Source organism: Schistocerca americana, chromosome 3, assembly GCF_021461395.2.
Source record: "Schistocerca americana isolate TAMUIC-IGC-003095 chromosome 3, iqSchAmer2.1, whole genome shotgun sequence".
Classification (NCBI taxonomy): Eukaryota; Metazoa; Arthropoda; class Insecta; order Orthoptera; family Acrididae; genus Schistocerca; species Schistocerca americana.
In genome coordinates this window covers 301,712,646-301,724,303 of record NC_060121.1, presented here as the reverse complement: position 1 = coordinate 301,724,303, position 11,658 = coordinate 301,712,646, and the positions used below count along the sequence as shown (strand labels likewise).

General features: G+C 51.7%; 2 non-coding genes across 2 annotated transcripts; one reads left to right on the top strand and one right to left on the bottom strand.

The window, feature by feature from the left end:
* Positions 1-2,281: 2,281 nt before the first annotated feature.
* Trnaw-cca lies at positions 2,282-2,353 on the bottom strand. The gene has a single exon. It is a non-coding gene; the product is annotated as a tRNA-Trp (tRNA).
* A 118-nt stretch (positions 2,354-2,471) lies between these two features.
* Trnaa-cgc lies at positions 2,472-2,543 on the top strand. Its single transcript has one exon. It is a non-coding gene; the product is annotated as a tRNA-Ala (tRNA).
* The last annotated feature ends 9,115 nt before the right edge of the window (positions 2,544-11,658 follow it).

Below are 11,658 nucleotides of genomic sequence, written 5' to 3'. Positions count from 1 at the left end.
CATTAACAAATCTAATGCCGTTGATAAGGCACGCTATACCCCTGCCATTTTCGAGTCGTTCAACGTCGGAGACGGCCACGCCCACTTTGGTTAATAGAGAGGTACTTGAAGAACTGTCTGGGGTGGTGTTTTTGAGTAATTGGTAGCCAGGAATGTCAGGCTGAAATTTATCATCGACCTCCTGCAACAGCACAATATCAGCATCCCAGCTGTATAAATAATCACGAAAGCTAGAGAGCTTCTGTACAAAAGTAATTCTATTAACGTTAAGTGTGGCTAACTTATAATCCTGGTAGGACTGCATGAACTGCTAAATGTTGGCAAAAAGAGAAAAAAGCAAAGCAGATATGCAGAAGCACAGAACATTATAACCTTTAGTAGGTATCAGATAGGTAATCATCGTCCCCCGTCGGGTGTTTTGAGACAGGTCGTGTCGTACTTAAGTCGCCGACCGGTAATGCGGGTAAAATTCCTGGAGATGGCCCTACCACAGACAGGCTCTGGTCCATTATTACATCGTCAGTGTCATCTGCCCAATTGACCACATGAACAGCGGCCACCTCGCCAATTGAGCCCTGATCATTTTGAGATTGATGTTCGGGGGTATCCTTGAGGTCCTCACGAGGGTTCTGTTCCTCGTTCGCAGCGACCTGGCCGTCACCATCGGGGTGGGGCACGGAGACGTCCGAGACCTGTGGGGTCTCATCCAGCGGCTGTTCAGTGGGGCGGTCAAGAGAGACGTCAGGCAAGGAACGGGCAATTTGCGCCCCTTTTTCGCGCAAAGTTGGTGCGGTGTGGGCGGCATCCTTGTGGGCGATCCTCCTTTTCTTGTGTTTCTTGGGAGAAGTTTCGACTCTTCGAAGTTCTCCAGCCGACGAGGAAGAAGTGGAGTCCTGTGCAGGAGGAAGTGCATTTTGAACTGAAATGGGATCCATATTGCTGTTAACGTGTCGACCAGTGTGATCTTCCTGGGAGTTACCAACCTCTTGGTGGCTGTCTAAAGACGGAACCGCCGGGATGCTACTGGCCACCGGTACTTCTGTAGTAGGAACAGCGACGCCTTCCTGACTGGAAGTGTCCATGGGCGTATCTAGAACAGTGTCCGAAACCCTGGGATCTGTGGCCACGTCAGGTTGCACCGCCGCGGCCGTAGTCGAGCGGACTGCCGCTACATATGTGAGAGGCAGTGTCGACATCCTGTTAGTTACCGTCCTTTCGCCAGGTGGTAATTGCGTCACTCGTCGCTGCATACACTGAGCGCGAACGTGATCAGTGGCACCACAACCTGCACAAGTTCTAGGTTGACCGTCGTACATAACGATCGCCCTGTATCCACAAATAGTGAGATATGACGGGATGTGTCTCTTCATCTCTATCTTGACCTGACGAACACCGTTCAAAAGAGGGACTTTGAAAGACAACCACTTTTCGGCAACATTGCTAATGACCTTACCATAACTGTCCAAAGCAGCGTTGATGTGTTCCGCGGGTACTTCAAACGGTAGTTCGAATATTCGAATAATGCGGACACCAAACCCTGCATGAGACGCGCGAACCTCTCCAACATTCCCATCACAATGCTTGAACTTCAAACGACCACTACAAGAGTCAATGATTTGGTCACAGATTTCGGCAGCTTTAAACTTTATATAGGCAGTGTTGCTAACTATCGATAAAAGGACTCCAGGAATGTCATCAAAGGATCGTTTCAAAGCTTCCTCAATCCACGATTCTAATTCAAACGATTTTGGTCTTGCATAGTTTGAATCAAACACAAACTTCCAAGTATCCCGTCGTGTTAATTGACTCATGTTGGAATCCTACACATATTCCACACAATAACACGTTACTGTGTACAGAAGGGCGGCACTCACCACAACAGCCAGCAGCAGCGGCGACGTAAGCACCACACGTCCGTTCACCACGGCCGCCGAGAACCGACTGTCGACTGAGCTATACCCCCTTTCACGATCTTTCTGTTCCCATAACTTAAGGAAAAGTATTATACTCTGCCTGGCTAAAGACATCTAATCGAGCAAAATATTGCGTAATCATTATCTCTCAGTTACATATTAGCGTTAAACGATATAAATATCAAAAATACTAGACACTTCGCGCCTGGAGAAAGTGCGAGTCGGCGCCTTCACCTTAATGTCAGAACGCGAAAATTGCACTAGTAGCTTTTCTCAAGCAAGTTCTGCTCGCTCGTTCTCCGTAATCGTTTGGTACCTGATTAAACTGACATACTCGCCCATGGCTTTCGTAAACGAAACTTTCATTGTGACCCCGACGTGATTTGAACACGCAACCCTCTTATCTGGAGTCAGACGCGCTACCGTTGCGCCACGGAGTCGACGCTGCTTAGGTCTTGTCATGAATAGGTTCCTCGAACACTTACTGTACCGTTCAAACCTAAGAAATAATGACAGTAGGATCCACGAGACACTCGTCCCAGATGTACTTGCTCTGGCGGGGGAGTAACTCAGTGGTAGAGTGTCTGCTTCGCATGCAGAAAGTCCTGGGTTCAAATCCCAGCTCCTCCAATTTTTGTTGCTCCGTGCAGCAGTACAATGAAACTTTTGCCTATCACCATATTCTACAAAATTCAGTGTACAAGATTCTTCCCCCAAGCAAGAGGATTTCGTACAGTTCGACCTCATGGCGGGAGGACGATGACCTGCAAGACCCTGGGCTGCGATCCCCTCCACTGAAATGTTGCTCCAAAGCCTTCGGTATGGCGTGCAGGGTGCATCTCAAACATGTATTTGTAACTCACCGCGACAATCGTCATTTGCTTTTTCGAGATACTGAAAAATGAAGGGGGCACCCGGGATTGAACCGGGGACCTCTCGATCTGCAGTCGAATGCTCTACGACTTTTTTTTTTTTTTTTCCTGGACCTCTTCCACTTAAGGCGTTGGCCCCTATCATCCATATCACCCCCAAAATCCTATCTAGCCTAAAAAAATTTTTTAAAAAAAAAAGAAATTAATAAAAAAAATCTGTTGCCACCGCCACTTTCACCCTAACTTAACCTACTTTTTTTATTTATTTTTTCATTATTTTTTTTTAAATGATATATAAAGGAACTGAATAAATCTTCTTGCCGTGACAATCTGTCCAATACCCGTGAAACAGAAGAACACGAAATAAGTCAAGCACTTCTGATTTGTTTTATGTTACGGCTTCTGGCAAAATTAGTTTTCCTGAGGCACTTTCACTTGCTGTACTATAAAAACAAATAAATAAATAAATGCCAAGTTAATTATAATGAAGCACAATTAGTATCGACTCGCTGTAGTGTTGTGCACCAACCAAAAAAATAAAATAAAATAAAATTTACCGCTTCATTATGGCAAAGTGTGAAGTAAGAAATTTTGAAACAAAGCTTTGTATTTCCGACTCGTTTTAAGGTTGTGGTTCTCTTCCATTATATACTGTACGTACTCGTCTATACTCGCATGTGTATTCGTAACTGCAAAATATGCAAACTGGCCGATAATTCAAGCATAGCTATTGTGCTTTGTTGCAGGAAAGAAATGCCGGTCTGGTTGAAGTACATCTTTTAGTGTTATAGCAGAGTCTGTGGTTCTAGTAATTATTGCGAGGTTTTTCTAGTCCAGTTCCATATGTGGTATTGGTCGCGGCAGATGAGAATGTGTGCCAAGGTATCTACAGTATGGCAATGATCGCAGTACGGACTCTGCTTCATTTTGATATTGTGCAACTTTTCACCTGTGGGGACCTTCTCGTTCACAATGTCATACCACGTGGACACTACTTTGGAGTGTAGGATGGTATTGTTAATGTTTTTCCAGACGTTACTCCAGTTGACCGCTGGATATTTCGCTTCAATTGGGTTTTGCCTATGGTGTCTCGTGAGTTGGTAATAGGTCCTTCTGGTGTTAAGCAGCTGTGAAGTATCTTGAATATAGCTCATTTCCAGGTAATAAGTCCGGACGTGATCGAGTTGAGCGCTGATGCGACCAACATCGACTGGGGCCTTTTTGTTCGTTGCGGCTAACCCGTTGAATAACGTTTTCGTAATTGTCGGCTGGGGTGACTGCAGTATTTTGCGGATTCGGTCCATATATACGGCAGTGCATTGGTTCTTGATGTCTTTGACGCCCAAACCACCAGCGCCGCGGGTTAACACTATGGTTGGCATGGCGACTTTAAAGATGTTTCCGCTCCATATGAACCAATACGCTGCAGCTAAAAGCTTGTGCGCTGTATCCTGGGGTACTGGTAACACTGCTGCGATGTGATATATTTTGCTTAGCGCATAGCTGTTAATCATTAGAGCTCTCTGTATCCGATTGAGCGTTCTAGTTTTGTGTTCACGGAGAGTAGCCCTGAATATATGTAGTTTATGGTCCCAGTTGGCTACTGTCATCTCTCTTGGGTTGGCCATTAGAATCATACCTAAGTGGTTCGTCTTCTCTGTTCTTTGTAGCCATGTTCTTTGAATGGTATCCATATGGGGTCCGACAGGTAAAATTTTCGATTTTTGTTCATTGAGTTTGGCTCCGGAAGAAGTGGCGTAAGCGTGGATTATTTGTTGAACGACTTCCATTTCTGAGTGCGTGTTAACTACTACACTAACGTCATCAGCATAAGCGTGACACACGGTTTTTGTACCCAACACCCGTAGACCTTGTAACCTGTGATGCAGGTATAACAGTAACGTTTCTACGGCGATTGCGTATAGTGCCATAGAAAGGGGGCAGCCTTGTCTCACTGATTGCTTGATCGGGACTGGTGAACTTAGCTGACCATTAACTTTGATTCTAGAGGAAGTGCCGACTATACATTTGCGTATGATCTGAATACAATGAGCACTGAATCCCATCCGTTGCATTACAGTTAGTAGAAAGTGGTGGTTGATGCGGTCAAAAGCCTTATCGAAGTCTAAAAACATGAGACCAACATTGCATTTGCATAGCCACGACAAATATATTATGTCTCTATATTCACATAATGCATTCGACATTGATCTCCCTGGGACAGCACTCATTTGATAAGGGCCAAGTACTTTCGGCAGTGCCCCCAGGGGCTCAGCATTCATTTGCTGGGTACGGGCTTGGCGACCCCGGGGTTCCTGAGCTGGGGGCTGGTAAGCGCCACCTGTCCCCCGTCACCGTAAGCTCTGAGTACACTTCAGCGACCACCGTGCGGCGCGGCGGTGGAATGTTGTGTGTCTCAGGGAATAGGGATCTTGGCTTGGCCGCCCGGATCGCGAGGATGGAACAAACCTCTATAACAAACCCCTCAATCTTCCGGTGTGCTCCGCGCCTATGAGATGCATGGCTGTTGAGGTGGAACAGTCGCAAGCGGGCAACCTCTGGGGCACCTGCCACACCCCAGTTGTATACGGCTTACTCAGGCACGCGGGGCTCTGTCTGAGCGGACCTTTAGTTCCCTAGCTGCTCGTGGGACCGCAATGGACCCTTCGACTTCTACATTTCCCCCTACCAGTGGATTGGGTGGGCCGCTGGTAGGCAAACACACCCCTTCAAAAAAGCGACTTCGTGCTTCGAGTCCTCCAGCTCCTGGTGTTGCTAGAGATTTATCAGACTGTTGTAACAGAGCACATGCTGATAATCAGAATGTGTTTTTGATTATTAAACGAAAGGAGGGTAGCTTTGAGAGGGTTTCTCCCTTTTACATCCACAAGGGTATTGAAGGAATTGCAGGTACACTGAAATCTGTTAAGCGACTGCGCAATGGTACTCTCTTAGTTGAGACTTCTAGTTCCCGTCAAGTCACTTCTCTTCGGAAAGCACCCTGTCTCGGAGAGTACGCTATCGCGACCGAGCTCCACTCCACACTCAACTATAGTAAGGGTGTTGTGACATGTAGGGACTTGGTGGATATCTCCACAGACGAGTTGAAATCTGAGTGGGCTGCCGAAGGTATTGTTGATGTGCAGAATATTATGAGGCGAGTCGATGGGGACCTAGTAAAATCCGACTCGTTTATTCTCACGTTCAGTTGCCCGCGACTTCCAGAGCATGTTAAAGCGGGGTTCTTACGTTTGCCAGTCCGGCCATATTTCCCCAACCCAATGCGCTGCTTTAAATGTCAGCGCTTTGGGCATACTACATTGGGGTGCAATGGGATAGCCACTTGCGGTAAATGTGGTCAGCCTGCCCATGAAGGAGCTGATTGTTCGTCGCCTGTGAAGTGCGTGAATTGCTCTGGGAGTCACCCTGTCTGGAGCCGGGTCTGCCCCATCTATCTCGACGAACGGAAGATACAGGAGATTAAAACATCTAAGCGCATACCCTATGGTGAGGCCAAGAAGCTCTTTAAGGCCATGCAACCTCCTGTGTTTACTACATCTTTCGCTTCCGTTCTGAAAAAACCGGTACCAATGGCCACTGTTGCTACGCAAACGGAGGTTGCTAGTGTTAGCACTAATACCTGCGTTTGCCAGTGCACTTGTGCTGCTGCGGTTGTTTTGCAACCTGCAGCTCTCCCCGCAACGTCGGACAAGGCCGTGGTTGCTGACATTGGGGTACTTCCTGCCTCTTCCCCTATGGCGCCTTCTGCCCCGGCCCCCCCTGCGGGTTCGGGGGTTAGAATAGGCCCGCGGTCTTCCTGCCTGTCGTAAGAGGCGACTAAAAGGAGTCTCAAACGTTTCGGCCTTATGTGATGGTCCCCTCTCGGGTTTGACCTCCATCTATCTAAATTATTCCGAAGAGCGAGCCAATTGGGGAAGGGCACCTTACATGGTGCACTGTATCCTTCGTGCAATTAGACCTATAGCCGTCTTTCTCGTCGTTGCAATGGTGTCCCGCTCGTTTTCGATCTCTTGGGCGATTACCACGCTGCACTCTGCAGTGTTTCTTTTAACTGTGACGACGACCTTGGCCATTTTTGCACCTAAGATCCAGCACGGTAGCCAGTCCGTTGTGGTGGGGTCGCCATGTACCCTCTTGGTTGTAGCCCCCTGACAACACAGGGATCGCTCTACTGATGCCTGCGCCGTTCACTCCCCACGTATGCCAAGGAGTAGATGCCCATCTCCCTGGGGCATCGGGACTCCCGGCAATGGCCATCCTGCCAGGTGGCCTTTGCTGTGGCTGGGTGGCGCCCGTGGGGAGGGCCCTTGGTCGGAGTAGGTGGCATCAGGGCGGATGACCCGCAATGAAGCGTGGTACATCATCTATCGCTGGTGGGCCTCCACCAGCAGTCTCTAAGCGATCGAGGTCTAACCTCAACGGGAAGAAATTGGATCAGAGATCGTTTCCCTCCCTAGCTACTCCATGGGAGGAACGTCTTGCTAAAGAAGGCAGTGGCGAATATTCACCCCGGTACCTTGTGTGTACGTGGGTTGATGGAGAATCGTTCGTGTCAACCAAGCCCCAGTTTTTTGTGGAGCATTTAGAGGACAAGTTCGGGGAGGTGGAGGGCTTGTCCAAGATGCGCTCTGGCTCTGTGCTCATCAAAACGGCATCCTCTGCCCAGTCACGGAGGTTGCTCAATTGTGACAAGTTGGGGAATGTTTCAGTTACCATCACGCCGCATAAGAGTCTCAACATGGTCCAGGGTATTATATTCCTTAGGGATCTTCTTCTGCAGTCCGACGATGAATTACGCGCCAACCTCGAACGACGAGGTGTTCACTTCGTCCGGCGCGTCCATCGGGGTCCGAGGGATAATCAGGTGGCCACCGGTGCCTTCATCTTGGCCTTTGAGGGTGATGTCTTACCCGAAAAGGTTAAGGTGATGGTTTACCGTTGTGATGTGAAACCATATATCCCTCCTCCGATGCGGTGTTTTAAATGCTGGAAGTTCGGGCACATGTCATCTCGCTGTACTTCCAGCATCACGTGTCGGGATTGCGGACGTCCTTCGCATCCTGATACTCCATGTGCTCCGCCTCCCGTCTGTGTTAACTGTGGAGAACACCATTCCCCCTGCTCACCAGACTGTCGGATCTTCCAGAAGGAAAGGAAGATAATGGAATATAAGACCCTGGACCGCCTGACCTACACAGAGGCACGGCGGAAATATGAGCGGCTCCATCCTGTGCCCATGACATCCACCTATGCCGCTGCTGCAACAGCGGTCCGATCCTCTCCCGTGTCGTCACGTACTGTTGCCTCTCAGCTCTGTCAAAATCACCCGGCCCCCTTGGTTGTGGGGAGCACTTCGCCCTCTGTTGCTCCATCTACTCCAGGAGCGACACCACCCCAACCATCGGGGACATTCGTCCCCCCTTCCCAGCCGGAGAAGCGTAGGGCTTCTTCGGCTACTCTAGCCAGAAAGGGGTCCCTTGGGGCCCTCCCTTCCCAGGCTTTGCCCAGTGTCAAAGCGGATACCCGCAAAGTTTTGAAGCAACAACCGGTCGCTGGTCATAGGGCTTCACGGTCGTCGTCCGTCCCTGAGACTGACCCAGTGGGGCCCTCCCAGCCAGACCCTCCCAAGGCACAGCGTGCGAAGCCGTTGAAGAAAAAGGCTCCCAAGCATCCTGACATTGCGGTGGCACCTGTCCCACCGCAACCTTCAACCTCTGCGTCTGAGGACGAGGTGGAGATCCTGGCGTCCGCTGAGGACCTCGATCTCGCCAGTCCCTCCGACGCCATGGAAAGCACTGGCACAGGTGCTCACTTGGAGGCAGCGGGTGACCCAGTGGCGTAATCTGCCTTCCCCGTCCCGTCACGCCTTTCCCAGCAATGGCCAGTACCATCCTCCAGTGGAACTGCAGCGGTTTCTTCCACCATTTAGCTGAGCTCCGCCAACTTATCAGCCGTCATCCTTTCCTTTGCATTGCTCTGCAGGAAACTTGGTTTCCAGCAATGCGAACCCCCGCCCTCCGTGGCTATCGGGGTTATTTTAAGAACCGGGCAACTTACGAAAGGGTGTCTGGTGGCGTCTGCATATATGTCCTGAACTCTCTTCACAGCGAGTTTGTACCTCTACAAACAGCTTTAGAGGCTGTCGCTGTTCGGGTGTGGACGCCACAGGCTATCACCGTCTGCAGTATTTACCTTCCACCTGATGGTACTGTCGCGCAGCATGTCCTGGCTGCTCTGATAGCACAACTGCCGCCACCTTTTTTGCTGCTGGGCGATTTCAATGCCCACAACCCTCTATGGGGTGGGACTGTCTCCGATGATCGTGGTCGGGCCGTGGAGCATGTGTTGGCTCAGCTCGACCTTAGCCTCTTAAACACCGGTGCTCCCACGCATTTCAGTGTGGCCCATGGCTCGTTCTCGGCCATCGATCTCTCTATTTGCAGCCCTGGACTTGTCCCATCCCTCCACTGGAGGGTGCATCCTGACCTGTGTGGTAGTGACCATTTTCCCATCTATTTGTCACTGCCACAGTGTCATTCTTCTGGGCGCTTGCCCCGCTGGGCTTTCCACAGGGCTGACTGGCCAGCTTTTACTTCCGCTGTAACCATTGCGTCTCCCCCACAGGGTGACATTGACGAGGTGGTCCGTGTTTTAACCACGTCCATCGTTTCAGCGGCCGAGGCTACCATCCCCCGTTCCTCTGGCCTCCCTCGGCGGAAGGCTGTCCCCTGGTGGTCGCCGGAGATTGCTGAGGCTATTCGCGACCGTAGGCGGGCTCTCCAGCGTCATAGGCGGCACCCGTCTCTGGAGACCCTCATCGCCTTTAAGAGGCTCCGTGCCTTCGCCCGTCGACTTATTGCACGGCGTAAGCAGGAGTGCTGGGAGAGGTACGTCTCCTCCCTGGGCTCCCGTGTCTCGTCCTCGCACGTGTGGTCCCGTATCCGGCGGATTTATGGCTCCCAGACCCCTGTGGGTGTCCCTGGGCTCTCCTTGGACGGCGCTGTCTGCACGGACGCTGCCGCCATTGCTGAACGGCTAGCCGCGCACTTTGCTCAGAGCTCTGCGACTGCATCCTATCCCCCCGCCTTTCGCTCTCTAAAGGAGCGAGCCGAGCGGACGCCGTTCTCATTCCACACGCGTCATTATGAAACATACAATGCTCCTTTCAGCGAGAGGGAACTCCTCGCTGCCCTCGCCGATTGCCCTGATACAGCACCAGGACCGGACTGCATCCATGCGCAGATGCTGAAGCATCTCTCCAGGGACTGCCAGAGACACATCCTCGCCATCTTTAACCGCATTTGGAACGAGGGCGTGTTCCCGTCGCAATGGCGAGAGGGTCTTATTGTCCCCATCGTGAAGCCCAGTGCGGACCCACTGGCGGTGGACAGCTATCGTCCCATTACCCTCACCAACGTTTTGTGCAAATTGCTCGAACGTATGGTGGGGCGGCGTTTGTGTTGGGTCCTTGAGTCGCGCGGTCTCCTCGCTCCATCTCAGGGTGGCTTCCGTCGGGGCCGGTCTGCAGTGGACAATTTGGTGCGGCTGGAATCTGCTGTCCGTACGGCTTTTGCCCGACGTCAGCACCTTGTTGCTGTATTTTTCGATCTGCGGAAGGCGTATGACACCACATGGAGGCATCACATCCTCGCCACGTTGCATGGGTGGGGTCTTCGTGGTCGGCTCCCGGCTTTTCTTCAAAGCTTTTCATTGCGCCGCTCTTTCCGGGTGCAAGTCGGTGCCACCTCTAGTTCCTCTTATATACAGGAAAATGGGGTCCCGCAGGGCTCGGTGTTGAGCGTCTCGTTATTTCTAGTGGCCATTAATGGTCTGGCTGCAGCAGTGGGGTCGTCGGTGTCTCCTTCTTTGTATGCCGACGACTTCTGCATCTCATTTAGCTCCACGACTACGGGAGTCGCCGAACGCAGGCTGCAAGTCGCCGTTCGCAAGGCAGCATCATGGGCTCTGGCTCATGGTTTTCAGTTCTCTGCTGCCAAGACTCGGGTTATGCACTTCTGCAGGCGTCGGACGGTCCACCCTCATCCTGAACTTTACCTCGACGGCCACCTGCTTGACGTGGTGGACACTTGCCGCTTCTTGGGACTCGTGTTTGATGCCCGGCTCACATGGGTTCCTCATGTTACTCAGCTGAAGCAAAAATGCTGGCGGCACCTCAACGCCCTCCGCTGCCTTAGCCACACGTCTTGGGTTGCAGATCGCTGCACGCTACTGCAATTGTACAGAGCCCTTGTGCAGTCCCGGCTTGATTATGGGAGCCTGGCCTATGGGTCTGCGTCACCCTCAGTGTTGAAGTTGTTAGACCCCATACACCACTGTGGGGTCCGGCTTGCAACTGGCGCTTTTCGTACGAGCCCCGTGGATAGTTTACTGGTGGAGGCCGGGGTTCCCCCGCTGCGGTTTCGCCGCCATCGACTGCTCGCCGACTATGCTGTCCACGTGCATTGCTCGCCAGGCCATCCCAATCGTCGCCTGCTTTTCCCTGCCATGGTCCTCCATCTGCCCGAACGGCGACCTAGGTCTGGGCTTTCCGTAGCTGTCCGTGTCCAGTCCCTGCTGTCAGAACTGGGGTCATTCCCTCTTCTGCCTCCCTTCCGGGTCCATACACCTACGCCTCCCTGGTGTTTGTCCCGGCCGTCTGTCCGTCTGGATTTGGCACAGGGCCCTAAGGACTCGGTTCCGCCTGTGGCCCTCCGTCGCCGTTTTCTTGCGCTCCTCGAATCATTTCCGGGCTGTGAGCCTGTCTACACTGATGGTTCCCTGGTTGATGGTCGCACTGCCTACGCCTTTGCTCACTCTGACCATATTGAGCAACGCTCCTTGCCGGCTGGCTG